This window comes from Myodes glareolus, chromosome 11 (assembly GCF_982192425.1).
Source record: "Myodes glareolus chromosome 11, mMyoGla1.1, whole genome shotgun sequence".
NCBI lineage: Eukaryota > Metazoa > Chordata > Mammalia > Rodentia > Cricetidae > Myodes > Myodes glareolus.
In genome coordinates this window covers 50,567,870-50,582,270 of record NC_142036.1, presented here as the reverse complement: position 1 = coordinate 50,582,270, position 14,401 = coordinate 50,567,870, and the positions used below count along the sequence as shown (strand labels likewise).

The 14,401-nt window shown below is 42.2% G+C and overlaps 1 protein-coding gene across 4 annotated transcripts in view; it reads right to left on the bottom strand.

Annotated features, from left to right (window-relative positions):
• The window catches only part of Ppp2r5e (protein phosphatase 2 regulatory subunit B'epsilon), a 145,292-nt gene that overhangs the window by 85,302 nt on the left and 45,589 nt on the right, over nucleotides 1–14,401 (bottom strand). The gene's annotated exons all lie outside the window — the stretch shown is intronic.

Genomic DNA, 14,401 nt, shown 5'->3' with positions numbered 1-14,401 from the left:
AGTATATTAAAAATCATGACAAATGTCCACCAAACTATTTCCTATTGATTAGAAAAAATAAAATCATGGTCACCCCCCCCGCCCCCCCCCCCCCCCCCGCCGAAGTATAGAGTTGGAAATACACATCTAGACACTTGACTTTTGTACTGGATAGTTCTCCATTACTCTGACAAACACCTGAGACAGGGCCAGTGTGATGCACAGTGGATAAAGGTGTCTGCTGCCAGACCAGAGGACCCTAGTTCTAGCTCTAACATACCTGTGGTAGAAAGAAGAATCAACTCCCATACGGTGTCCTCTGACTTCACATCCACACCACAGTATGGCTGAACCCATATACATGCACACAAAATAAAGAAGATATTTTAACTTTAAAATTTATTTTAGAGGTCGGGATTTGGCATAGTGGTAGAGTACTTGCCCAAAAAGTGCAAGTCCCTGGATTTGGTTCTCAGTTTTGGTTTTGTTTCATTTTGTTTTGTTTTGTTTTGTTTTTTAAGAAAATTTCTTTTCTTATCAGAGGAAGAAAGGTTGTCTATGGCTACTTGGTCCTCGTGCTTTACAATGTACAGAGCAGCAGGGCATGGTGGAAGAGATCTATTCTTTTCATAGCAGAAAGAAGAAGAAGTCAGTGGTCTAACTCTGTTCTGGTAGGCCCTTCTTCCTTCATGCTCTACCATCTTCCAGCATTGCCACAGGATGACAACCAAACCTTCAACACACAGATATTAAATAACTAACATGAAAAACAAAACAAACACATAAAGCCTTTGGGACTACTCCAGATCTTTAACAGCTACCCACCCATACACTTAAAACCATCATGGTGCTTGCTGGGTAGCATGAAGCACACTTTTAATTCCAGCACACAGGAGGCAGAGGCAGCTGGGTCTGTTTGAGTTACAGGTCAGCCTGGGCTACACAGCTAAAACTGTCTCCCCAAAATTAAAATGATAAATAAGTAAATAAAATGGTGCTAAGAACTGAACCAGGGTCTTGTACCAATGAGGCAAACACTACCACTGGGCTATATCCACAGTTCATATAAGTCCTAAAGGAATTTTATTTTCAAAACAAATTAGTAGTAGTTATATCAGTTTGCACTTTTGTAAATTCAATACTCATTTAGAAAGTACAAATAGCCTGGCTTAATTTTCTGCTGTACTGAATGGCTTCTGGAAAACCCCACAGTATACTCAGGAGAAAATAAAAGCATATATTGTCTGTATTGTTATTAAAAAGTATGATTTCGGGGGCTGGAGAGATGGCTCAGTGGTTAAGAGCATTGCCTGCTCTTCCAAAGGTCTTGAGTTCAATTCCCAGCAACCATATGGTGGCTCACAACCATCTGTAATGAGATCTGGTGCCCTCTCTGGCCTGCAGGCACACATGTAGGCAGATATTGAATGCATAATAAATGAATAAATTTTTTAAAAAAAAGTATGATTTCACAGACTTCTGAATCGTCGCTGGCACCTCCAGGAGCCCCAAAACACTCTGGATGTCTTACAGTGAATCTAGGGCCTTGGGCTTGCTATGCAGGGGCTGTGCCCTGTCCTTCCCAAGCATACTTTGACAACACCTGGTTCAGGATCTGAAATACACACTGAGAAGGCATGGGATCTGCTTCCACTTCCGACTCCACTAACTCTACTAGAGCAGAGCAAATCTCTCCACTTCTTCAGGTTCTTATTATCTCACTAAAGAGAGAAGAGCAGCACCTATCTCCTGTCCATCATTTCCTGGCTTTGTAACAAAAGTGCACAGTCTTGCACTCAGGACTCTCTGGAAGATTAATGTCTCTTTAAGTGAAGCTCCTGGGTGTTATAAAGACGACAGCTCCACCTGTCTACCCCGAACATGTTCATTTGTTCACCCTGCACTTTGCTAAATAAACCCTTAGAAATAGAGACCAAGTGCAACACTGACCTCCAAGGCTGATACAATAAAGCCAAGAAGTTGCTGCCAACTTAACTCAGTCTAGGCAGCACCCAGCACAGTACTGTCAGCACATTTAAATTCTTCCTGACAAATCTTGCCTAGAAACGACAGTCCCAGAGAATAGAAAAGCCTGAGAAAGTATCTCTGGGCCAGCAAATTACTATTCACATTATGAAAAGAAACTGGCAGAGAACAAAACCAATACATACAATCCAAGATTAAGTTGAACTGTATAAAACTTCCAACTTTATAGATCAAAAGTGGTCAGATTTTTGTTAATTTCTTCTGTCTCAACTTAACATAATAATTGTTATTGAACAAATTCAACAAAACAATTGTTAAGGTACTGGAATTAAGACGGTGTTAATACTGCCAAAGACAACAACCTTCAAACTGGAAGGCACAAGCAGAGCACCTTCTACAGGCAAATGTGTCTTGTGTTATTTTGTTACATAAATGATTATACTCAAAAATCAGAAAAGGATCCCACAGTAAACCCTCAGACCCACACGACCAGCTCCAAAACCTACCAAGCTTTGTCAAAACTGTCCCACACATAACTTGAAGGAGATTCACCTCCAAGGCACTGATTTCTCTCCTAAATGCCATTTGTCTGAAAAACTGCTTGACTCTGGACTGCTGAGTCCTCCTTCAGTTAACCTCTCAAAACCTGCCCTGCCCACTTTACAGCGGATGCACACCAAGGAAGACATACTGTTCATTGATCCCCATCCTCAACACAGCTCACTTCCTCCCCTCTCTCACCAAAGCTAGGGCCAACTGGCATCCTGGTAATAGTTTACTATTACAAAACCAATTATTTTACAAGTCTGGTAGTTTCTCTGCTCCCAACAATATCAAGAAGAATGACTGTTATGATTAAATCTAAAATCTGTCTGTTTCTCTCTCTCTCTCTCTCTCTCTCTCTCTCTCTCTTTCTCTCTCTCTCTCTCTCTCTCTCTCTCTCTCTCTCTCACACACACACACACACACACACACACACACACACACACACACACGTCCCAGCTGGTAAGCGGTGCAGCAAGGTCTAGCTGACAAAACAAGTCACTAAAGCTTTGAGGGTTACAGCTCAGCCCCACTTCTGCCCCAAGCTCTTGACAACAGAGTATGTACGACCAGCTACTGTAAGCATCCTCTGCTATGTGTTCCCCAACCGCTAAACCACGGATTCTCAATCTGTGGGTCTTGATCCCTTTGGGGGGTCCAATGACCTTTTCATAGGGGTCGTCCAAGACCATCGGAAAACACAGATATTTTACACTATAATTCATAACAGTAACAAAATTACAGTTATGAAGTAGTAATGAAGTAATTTTATGGCTGGGGTCTCCACAACATAAGGGACTGTATTCAAGGGTCACAGCATTAAGAAGGTTGAGAACCACTGACTAGACTGTGAGGCAAAGCAAACTTCCCTTAGGCTACCTTTGCCAAGTATTTCTCCCTAGCAACAAGAAACGTTAACAACCACAGGATCCAGCTGTCATCAAAAATAATTGCTGGCAATAGATTTTTCACCTAACTTTAAGTTCAAAGGCCTGAGTGACATTGCAATAAAAGAACAGTCCCCGTGCTTATCTTTCGATTATAAGAATAAGGTCTGCCGGGGCCTTACACAATACAAACCAAGAATTAAAGAGCAGACAGTTGATGTTGAACCTCATCTGCTGATAATCAACACCCATTCATGTAATTAAAAAAAAAAACCAAAAAACCTTATATGTCAACAGTAGAAGCAATTTTCAATAAACCCTTAATATTTTATCATTATTTATCAAAATGTTTAATATTGTTAGATCAGTTTGAGTTATGTGGCAATGAAAATAAATTTTGTTTATTTCTAGACAGGGTGAACTAGTGCTTTGATGGCCTAGGGTGGCAAACACGTGTAGAATAGGCTGCGGCAGTGGAGGAAGGTGGCTCTTCTGTTCAGCCTGGACATCGTGTTTGGGACAGCAGGACCAGTGGATAGGGCTTGCTGCCAAGCTTGAGGTCCTATGTGTGATCCGCAGAACCCACGTGATAGGAGAAAACCAACTCCTACAACTGTCCTCTAACTTTCACACATACCCACACTGCAGGCAAAACATTCATATGCATAAAGTAATAAAAGTAAATCTAACAGGATAAAATAAAATAATTTAAACGATTTGAAAGGATCACTGTATTTTTTATTACATTTATTTAGTATATATGTATCTCCATGTGTATCTGTATGTATATGAGTTCAAGGACAGACTGGTTTACAGGGCAAGTTCCAGGACAGCCAGAACTACACAGAGAAACCTTATCTTAAAGGAAAGAAAGAAAGAAAGAAAGAAAGAAAGAAGAAAGAAAGAAAGAAAGAAAGAAAGAAAGAAAGAAAGAAAGAGGAAAGAAAAGGAGAGGAGAGGGGAGGGGAGGGGAGGGGAGGGGAGGGGAGGGGAGGGGAGGGGAGGGGAGGGGAGGGGAGGGGAGAGGAGAGGAGAGGAGAGGAGAGGAAAGGAAGGAAGGAAGGAAGGAAGGAAGGAAGGAAGGAAGGAAGGAAGGAAGGAAGGAAGGAAGAAAGAAAGAAAGAAAGAAAGAAAGAAAGAAAGAAAGAAAGAAAGAAAGAAAGAAAGAAAAGGAAGAAAAAAAGAGAATTGAACTGGATGCACACAGAGTAGGTAACTATATTTACTAAGTATCAATCAAGGGTACAGAAAAGGCCCTAGAAAAACTGAGAGAAAATTGTTGATCATCGCTTCAGTTTACTCAATGACAACCGAGAGCTGGGCCCTGAACTTACAAGTACATATTCCCTCAGCCCTGTGCGCTGTTAACAGTGCCAACTCTACAGCAATGAGCAGAAGAGATGGGAAGCTCTGTTCTGGTGGAGTGTAGACAGCCAAGCATCAAGAACAGCACAGAGTAGACTGTCAGAAGGCTATGAGCAGCAGAGAAGAGAAAAGGCAGAGCAACAAGGGACAACGGGGGCAGGCTCATAACTCACTCCCTAATAATGACAACAGTGCAGTAAGCAGTGGATGAGGAGCAAGAGATACTCAGCTCTCTACCTAAGAAGTGGAATCTAAGCCACCTGTGCAAAGAGTCAAAGATGTGGTCAAAAGCACAAGAGGAAGAAGGGCTTCCCAGGCCCCTTCAAGGAAACCAGGAAGAGCAAAATCATTCAGTGCCCTGCATCTAGCTGGGAAGAGGTTATAGTCAGTGACCTGGGGAACAGTAGGAGCCTCACAGAGAGGAAGTCAAGGGCACATTCTAAGAGCTTCCAGGAAAGGTGACTACAGAAGAACCAGGATGGGGGCACAGACCTCCCAGAGGCTTCTGCAACAGGAAGAAAACTGCAAGGATGGGGGTGGGGAGAGGAGGGCATACAGGGAGGGCTCAGCTAGGGACCAAACAGATGGCAATTGGGCCATAAAGGGGAAAACAGTGCCTTTCCCTAAAATGAAAAGATCCTAGAGAAATGTGGGGCGTGCTAAATTTGAAGTGCCTAGCAGTAGCTAGAAAAGAAAAACTGCACTGAAGAAAAAGCTAAACCTGGAAATGTAGATTGAAGACTCTATGAAGGGAAGTCAAGGACATCAGAATACATGGACATTTTCCTCCCTTCCCTATCTCTCTCTGGATTATACAGATTATAAAGAACACAAGAACCTCTGGTCATTTCTTTCTCCATAAAGAACTTGCCTATAGTAACACTACTATTTTTGCCTGGCAGTGGTGGGGCACCTTTAATCCCAGCGAAAAGCAGGTGGATCTCTGTGAGTTTGAGACCAGCCTGGTCTATAAAGTGAGTTCCAGGACAGCCAGGGCTGCACAGAGAAACCTGGTCTCAAAAAAACAAAAACAAAAAGAAGGAAGGAAGGAAGGAAGGAAGGAAGGAAGGAAGGAAGGAAGGAAGGAAGGAAGGAAGGAAACAAAAGAAACCACCTATTTTCACCTATTTTTATGTTATATATATAGAGTCTATTGCCCGCAAACACTCAAAACCAGTTTAAGGAGGCAATTACAAGAATGTGCATTTATAGACCATTTTCAAAACCACATACGCACAAACCCACATACAATAAACAAACAACAAACAGTTATAATTCAAACCAAAAAGAAGTAGCAAAATTTATTCCAAAAATCAGGAAGGTTAAACCTAGGGGGTAAAGCCAGGCCCAGACTGTTAGGTCTCAGTCTGTCCAAATATCCAGAAAAAAAGATCAAGCTGGTTCCTGGCAGTAAGATAAAAGTCAGCATTCCTCAGGAACTGGTTCTGGTTTGCCGAAGGGAGTCATTTCCCTTACCTCTAGCAGAAGGGACACACAGTTCTCCGCTGTCCTGTACCTGTGACTGCATATCAAAGTGCACTCAGCCTTCGGGCTCCCACAATCCCTATTCACAAGCACCCCTTTCAAAGAAGCCCCAGGCCCCTGGCCCTTGCCTGCGCTCAGCCCCTCACCTTCCTCAGAGTCGGCTGGCCCTGTCTGGCCTCTCTATCTCTGGCTAGCCTCTACTCTTCCACTGTGTGTCCTCTTTCACAGACAGCCCTGGCCATGTCCAGTGCGCTGCCTCTTTCTCTCTGCTCTCTTATCCACAGTAAAAACCTCAACCATGCAATGAGAACCCATGCCCGCAGTTTCTTCACCGTGCCCCCTTGCATACATAGACTATTTGGAATTCCTTTACAATTTTCTCCAACTAGTAAAAGAAACGGTGAAAATAGCCTTCATTTTTTTATAATCTAATATTTCAAAAGCCACAATAAGCATATATATGCTAAACATTTATTTTGAATTTAAAAGAAATCCAAGTAGAAAAGAAAAAAAAAGCTGCCCACAGCAAACTTGGCAGGTTTGCTCACCTCACCTCAGAGGGTGTACTTCTGACAATACTTCTGGTTTGGTCTGGTTTGAGTTTTATGACCTATAACTCACTATGTAGCCCAAGGATAATCCTGAACTTCTGATGCTCCTGCCTCCACTTCCTAACGGCTGGGATTACAAACATGTCTACAACCCATATATTGCTTATGATATCCATTAATTTTGTGTAATTTTGGCCTAGAGTCACTCAGACTCATAAAAGGTCTGGACTACTAAGTCTAGGCTAGGGCCAGCAAGATGGCTCAGTAGACAAAGGTGCTTGCTTCACAAGCCTGATGTTCTGAGAGAACCAACTCCACAAAGACTTCCATACATGCTCGCGCACTCTCTTTCTCTCTCTCCCTCTCCCTCTCTCTCTCTCATGTTTTAAAAAAAGCATACTAGCAACTATGACATGAGAATAACCTTCTTCCTTATTTATATGCAAATAATCAGGTATTTCCATTCTGTATTATGTAAGAAATAATCTATTTCTGTCTGTGTGACTGTGCACACACTGACCACAATTCTGATGGAAAATGTCCCCAGAGGTATTTTCTTCAGGAACTGTCCTAATGGCATTCAGTTATAGCACTTCACTTCCTAAACCCACTCAACTTCCCTCCCCCTCTTTTCACAGATTCTTAAAGCATTTCTACTAGGAAACTATTTTTAAAATTGTACTCAGGAATAGAAACATTTGTACAAATAATAGGTTATCTAACAAATACTAAAACAAACATTCTCTATTCTTAGGTTACACACACAAACATGTCCATGCACAAATAAATATCTATCATGTACATGTATCACTATTTATATTTTGGGTTGCATGCTATAGCACACACATACACACCGTGAAGCCTATACAGTGTTCACCAACAGACTCACGGCTGTTTGATTGAGATTTCCACCTTCCTTCCCATTCACACCATTCTTACAGCACTTAATATTTTCTCTGAAACTATAGAAAGAGGCTAAAAACTTACCTTTTCTTTTGAGTTTTGGTAAGGCTCCTGACTTCCATAGATACCATATATGTATGAAGAATACACGCAGGTAGGCAAGCAAAGCACTCATACACACATAACTCTTTTTTTAAAAGAGAGAGAGAGGGAGAGAGAGAGAGAGAGAGAGAGAGAGGGAGAGGGAGAGAGAGAGAGAGAGAGAGAGAGAGAGAGAGAGAGGGAGAGGGAGAGGGAGAGGGAGAGAGAGAGAGAGAGAGAGAGAGAGAGAGAGGGAGGGAGAGGGAGAGGGAGAGAGAGAGGGAGAGAGAGAGAGAGAGGGAGAGGGAGAGGGAGAGGGAGAGGGAGAGAGAGAGGGAGAGAGAGAGAGAGAGAAATAAGAAACAAAACCAGAACACACCGCCTCTGTTTGGGTAAAGCCATCAACCAAGCACAGTTCTTCAAAGTGAAGCTAACAGCAGCTCCAGTCGTTAACACTGTCACAGCCACAGGACTCCACTAGGAGATTGCTCTGACTCTTTCAAGGCTAGGCTTTCTCAAGAGCAGGGAAGACTGAAGCAGCAGTGAGGAGCGCAGAGGAAAGAAAGGGGTAGCTAAATCACTTCCTCGGTACCAATTATATGAGCATTTAAGAACTGATTTAACAGTTTCTGAAAAGCAGCTAGGCAACAACTGTTTAAACTCGGGAGGTATATCTATGTTCTAAGGGGCTGACTGTTGTTTTCAGACATGGTTCCACACTGAGGTTCAAGATGGTGTTACTGAAGTTCCTTCCCTAAGGGAGAAGTTAACAAGGCCTTCCCCCTCCCTAAGGTCCCAACAACAAACCAAGTTATGGCGCCACCAAAGTTCATACTGGGCACCACTGGGTTAACTAGGCTTACTCACTGAGCACAAGCGAAGGATTACTTCCAGGAGTGTGAGTAACCCCCAAAGGCTACAGTATAAACTCTTTACCCAGCAGTCTTTCCCATGGTCATACAAATGGAGTTCTACCCACCCACCCCAATCACCCTGACCTATGTTCGAGCCCCTCTCCTGGGGCCATGTGAAGTAAGAGCAGAACTACATACAACAGGTGATGTGCAATGCCTGGACACCAGAGTCACCCGGCCCTCCCCACCTCCCATTCTGTGACAGGATGTCAACAGTCAACAAGTTCAGCTTGATCCTTTTACGTATGTTTTGTTTGTTTGTTTCTTTGTTTTTTCTGTAGTCCTGGCTGTGCTGGAACTCCATCTATAGACCAGGCTGGTCAGAAACTCAGCGACCCACCTGCCGCTGCCTATTGTAAACTGGTGTTAGAGGGTGTAGGCCACCACATCCAGCTGTGGGGTGGCCTTTTTGCAAGCAGGCACAGGTGAACTCACAAAAATGGCAGCTGTTTGGTTCAGAGAGTCCATCCTGCACAACAGATGGACTCACTATGTAGCCCAGGCCGGCCCTAAACTAGCTACCATCTCTTACCTCAGCCTCTCAAGTGCTGGAATTACAGATATGAGACACCATGTCTAGTCTATGTTTTATGTTTTAATTTTTAGGCTTTTAATGCTTTAAATTTTTTTCCTTAATACTTCACAGATTAGTCTTTCAGCTTTCAAACATCTTTAAATACAACACTAAACTCAATCAATATATACTATTTATTATATCAAAGAATCTTTCCTGTAACCATGTACTTTTTAGGACAATTCTCACCAAAATGTCAAAGCTATTATTTGATAAAGCTTGAACTTACCATCCTCTTTCCTCTGCCCCCCACCAAGCACCTCAGATTAGGACTGACTTAGAAATTTTTAAATTATGCATGTAGTTTATGTATGTCATCATATTCTTACTGCGGAGCATTGATAACCAAAGACACAAAGTAGACAAAGATAGACGCAAAAGCAAGAGGGAAAACTTCACTCTAGCCCTGCAATCACCTAGAAACTCTGCTCTGTGGTGGTAAGCCCAGAAATTCTGCTGCTCTGCGGCATGACCGACAGTGCTCACTACACACTGCGGAACCTCAGATCTATCTAAATGAACAGTACACTGAATGTTTACACTTTCATGCAGGCTTTACATGAAACCAAAACCTACACTGTTTTGGAAAAAGAACAGAATATCTTATTTTCTAATGGGAAACTAATTTCACAAGAAGTTGCCCCAAGCAGCTGTTTCCAACTGAGAACTCAAAACTTGCTGCTTTTTCACATGGAGATTGAGATGTGTGGCTGAATATATATCTGGCCTTTTGCAAGTCCCCACTAAACAAGCAGAAGTCCATGTCATTATGGCTCTGAAGCCTCTTGTGAAGGTTTTTAAAGGATCATGACAGGTTTAAATCAAGACCATAGGAAGAATCTGGCATTTAAAAGGATCTGAGAACTCAAAACCTATGGACTCCCCAAGCCTTCACTGGGAATGCAATCAGGATAGCCATGGCAGTTGAAGGGTCCAAGAATAAGAATATAAAAACGTAGACTCCAAAAGTAAGAATGTAGAAATAAAGAAATATAAAGTTGTAAGCCAAAGAGAATGAGAGCAGACGGTCAGCAGCTTTCTCAACAACTTAAGAATTAACTATAACAGTGGTTACTCTGCTTTACAACCCATAGCTCTATTCACAAGGCCGAAGCATCTCTGTAAAATGAGAGCCTAACACCCCCGATCATCCTTGATTAATGACGGATATGAGCTCAGTTAACTTTTAGGAGATAGATATACCCCTGGGTTATGCACTATCCCTGCTATGTGAAACTGGCAGCATCAAAGGGGAGAGCATGGGCTTCAGTAAGCACCACCTGGACGTACCAAGAAAGACAACAGATTAAGTACAAACACTAGTTTAGCCGGAAAACTCTGTTAATAAAGAGTGCCAAGTAAGGTAATCTGTATCTTGAGTTTTACCTTGAGACTATAAAAATTCTTTTGTTCAAACCTAATGCTCGGAGTCCCTACTATAAAAAAAAAGTGGGTTCAGAGACCGGCCTTTTCACAGTCTCACACAATCCATCTCTGGCTGTGGTCTCAGCTAGCTGATAAGCCTTTTGTACCCCCATGGAGATTTTTATTTTATTTTATTTTATTATTTTTTATTTTTTCCTGGAATCTGGTTTCTGGAATAAAGTTTGCTTCTGGTTTATTAGACTTTGGTGGTCTGTTCCCATCTTTGCGTGACCCCTCCCCCACCCCAGACCCAACAGCAGTCAGGCTTCTCACAGCTAGACCTGGCCAGCTGTAAACACGAAAAGTTGAATAGGGATAGCCATAGATGCTCCCTGGACCACTAAGTGCTTTGTTTTGTTTGGAGAGTATTATGTGTTTTGTTTATATATGGGGTGGAGACTGGGGTTAAATGTTTGTTTTACTTTTGCAATTGGGCAGAAAAGTACTTATTGACTAAGTAATGACAGCCAGTTCTTCCAGCCTGAAAACTACCAGGAGCCTTACCAAAACTCAAAAGGTAAGTTTTTAGGCTCTTTCTATAGTTTCAGAGAAAATACTAAGGTTCATTCTGTCAAATTTTACCTACCTAACCTTGCCTCTTGCCTATATGTGTGACCGCGCAAAAAAAACAAAAAAAAAACCAGAAACGAGGGCTGGAAATTAACACCAGTCTCCAGGAGTAGCCAACTGCTGTAGAAATGATATCCTAACATAGTAAAGGTTAAGTCTGATAAATAGCCAAACAAAATGGGGTAGGCTGTGTTCAAGTAAAGGCAGCAGACAGCTCTACCGCGGAGTACCCAAGCTCCTCCTTTCCATCACTATAACCAACACCAGAGATCATTTGTAAAGACAAACAAGTAAGTTTGCCTCAAAGTTCTTCAAGTTTCATTTCATAACTCACTGACCACATTGTTGGGGGCCGTGGAGAGGCATCATGACAAAATGCACAGAGCAACCAAAAAAAAAAAAAAAAAAAAAAAAAAAAAAAAAAAAAACACCTCACCTGTGGCCAAGAAGCAAAAACAGAAGGGCCTGGGACCCCCACAATCTCCTTAGAGGGCACACCCCAAATGGCCCAAAGACTCCCTGCTAGGCTCCACCATCTTAAAACTTCCACCCACCTCCCAGTTGTACTGTTCTAAGAAAAAAAGCCTTTACCACAAAGACTTTTGGGAACACCTAAGACCCAAACCACAGCACCAGGCTGCTGAACTTCACACTTGTAATAATCTCAACCTGCTCATTCTAAGCGGTGGGGGCTGCTTTGGCCTGCCTACTAGATGCCAATACAACCGCTATTTTCCCACCTCTACAATAGCTCTCATACCAGGTATCACAGCCATGACAAGTCTCTGGACTTTGACAAATGTCCTTTACAGGTCAAAGCATTCCTTCAAGTATCACCAGGAAATGGCTCATCATTTCCAGAGTTTGATCCCTGGGACCCACAAGGTCGAAATGACACCACAGAAGCAAAGGCCCATTGAGAGACAACTATTTCCTTCTAGTGAAGAGAAAGAGATTTCTGGTCTCGGTAGAGACCTAACATTCCAGTTGGGCAGGTCAATGGCCTGGCTAAGGGACCACCCCTTAGATACTGAGTTCACCTTAAGCCGTGCTAAAGAGATAGATGGAATAATTATCCCCTTAATGAAATCACGTGGTTTTCCTTCCCAGAATTCCCACTTCCTTGCAAGCCATCAGTTATGTCAGTTTGCCTACTATTCTGAATCACTCAAAACAAGCACAGGTTTTCCTTCTTCCTTTCTCTCTTCTAAGCATGCTTTTTCCAGTGATTTGGGGTTTCTTACTCTAAAGCTCCTCTCCCTCTCATGTGCTTCGCTTGTCTGCCATGTAGGCTGGCTGACCTCCACACCAACTTAACTTAAATAGCATACCCGACCCCAAATCTTTCCCAGTCTCCTCCAGGCAGCCGCTAAAATTTATGGCTTACCTGCCATTGTTTCTAAACACTAATAAATTTGTCCTTTGAGCTTCTACGAGTCAGTCCACTCTTAATTTTTATTCTAATGCATCTAAAACCCCCAGGAAGGTTCCTGATTTTCCCAGTATCATTTAGCAATCAAAACAGTACTCTCCAAATTTTCCAGTAACAGAGAAAACTGACTCCCTGAGGATGTCCTTTGACTTCTACACACACACTGGGGAGGGGGAGGGGTACATATGCACAGGAGATTTTAATATGTATGTTTTTAATATGTATGTTTTGCCTGCATGCTTGTCTGTGCACCATTTCTGCAAACTGTCTGTGGAAACAGGAAACATTCTTGTGACCCTGGAACTGGAGTTACAGACAATTGTGAACTACCTTGTGAGCTAGAAATTGAACCAAGAACCTCTGGAAGAGAATTCAAAGCTCTCAATATTTTGATGAAGAAAATCTTATGAGCCGGATGGTTGTGGCACACACTTTTAATCCCAGTACTCGGGAGGCAGAAGCAGGCGGATCTTTGTGAGTTCGAGGCCAGCCTGGTCTACAACAGCTAGTTCCAGGACAACAGACTCCAAAGCTACAGAGAAACCCTGTCTCAAAAAACCAGAAATCAGAGACCTTAGGTCTGGCTACACAGCAGTGTAAGGCCAAGAATGTAAGTTAGTGGTAGAGAGAGGCAGCAGAGCAGGCCTTGGCCACAGATTCAATCCCCAGTCTATGTGGGGAAGAAAAGAAGTTTAAATTAGTAGAATATTTGTTTTTAATAAATATTTAATAATCTATAGTTCAAATTAATAGAATCTTTGCACATGAACTTTCATGATTCTTTTTTTTTTCAATTTATTGACCAAAAGGACCAAAATTTACTGACATGGCTTTTCTTTTACTACTTAAATCTTGAAAGAATAACCAAAGCCAAATGTCCAAAAGATTGACAAATCTAACAATTAACAAAAATTTAAATCTCAAATCTACATTTGAAATAACTGCTTTATCAAGACACACCGTAAAAACCCAATATTACAAGGGATTTTCTGGTTTTTAAAATACACAGGCTGACACACTTCAAAACAAAATGTCAGGCACTCACCATAATAGCTGCGGCCTTTAAACTGCCCAGCACCCCTCCCTTGCCCCAACTCCAGCCAGTTTAACTGCTTCTAAATGGAACATTCTAAACTGCTAAAAATAAACTTATCACTATTCCCTCCTGCTTGTTTTGCCATTTTTCCATGACATTTTGACCTTTACTCAGGCTGCTATCATCACAAACATACAATGCCCATCTGATACCATTTCAAGGCATTTTATAAAGACGCATAAATGTGAAAGTCTTCCTTTTCCATTGAAAGAGGGAGGAAAAGGAACTCTGAACACCTCAGCTACTTAAGAACCCTGGGTCCAGGCTGGCTCCCAGAGACTTCATCAAACTGGGCTCCTCACCAAAGTACCACAGGGTCCTCTTCCTTGGGTCAAGGACACCCCCGGCCCCAAAGGAACTAACTACACTACACTTAGTGGCACATACCAATAATCCCAGCATTTGGGAGGTGAATAGGATGGAGAATAGGATGGGGAAGGGGGTACAGGAGCAGGAGGACATGTTCACATATATTTACATGCCTCTATGAAAATGTCCTTATGAAACCCAGGACCCATGCCAACTTTACGATTTAAAAAAAAAAGTAACAAAAGAATATTGAATAAGCAATTTAAATAAAACAAATCTGCTCAGTTTACCAGGAGATTGT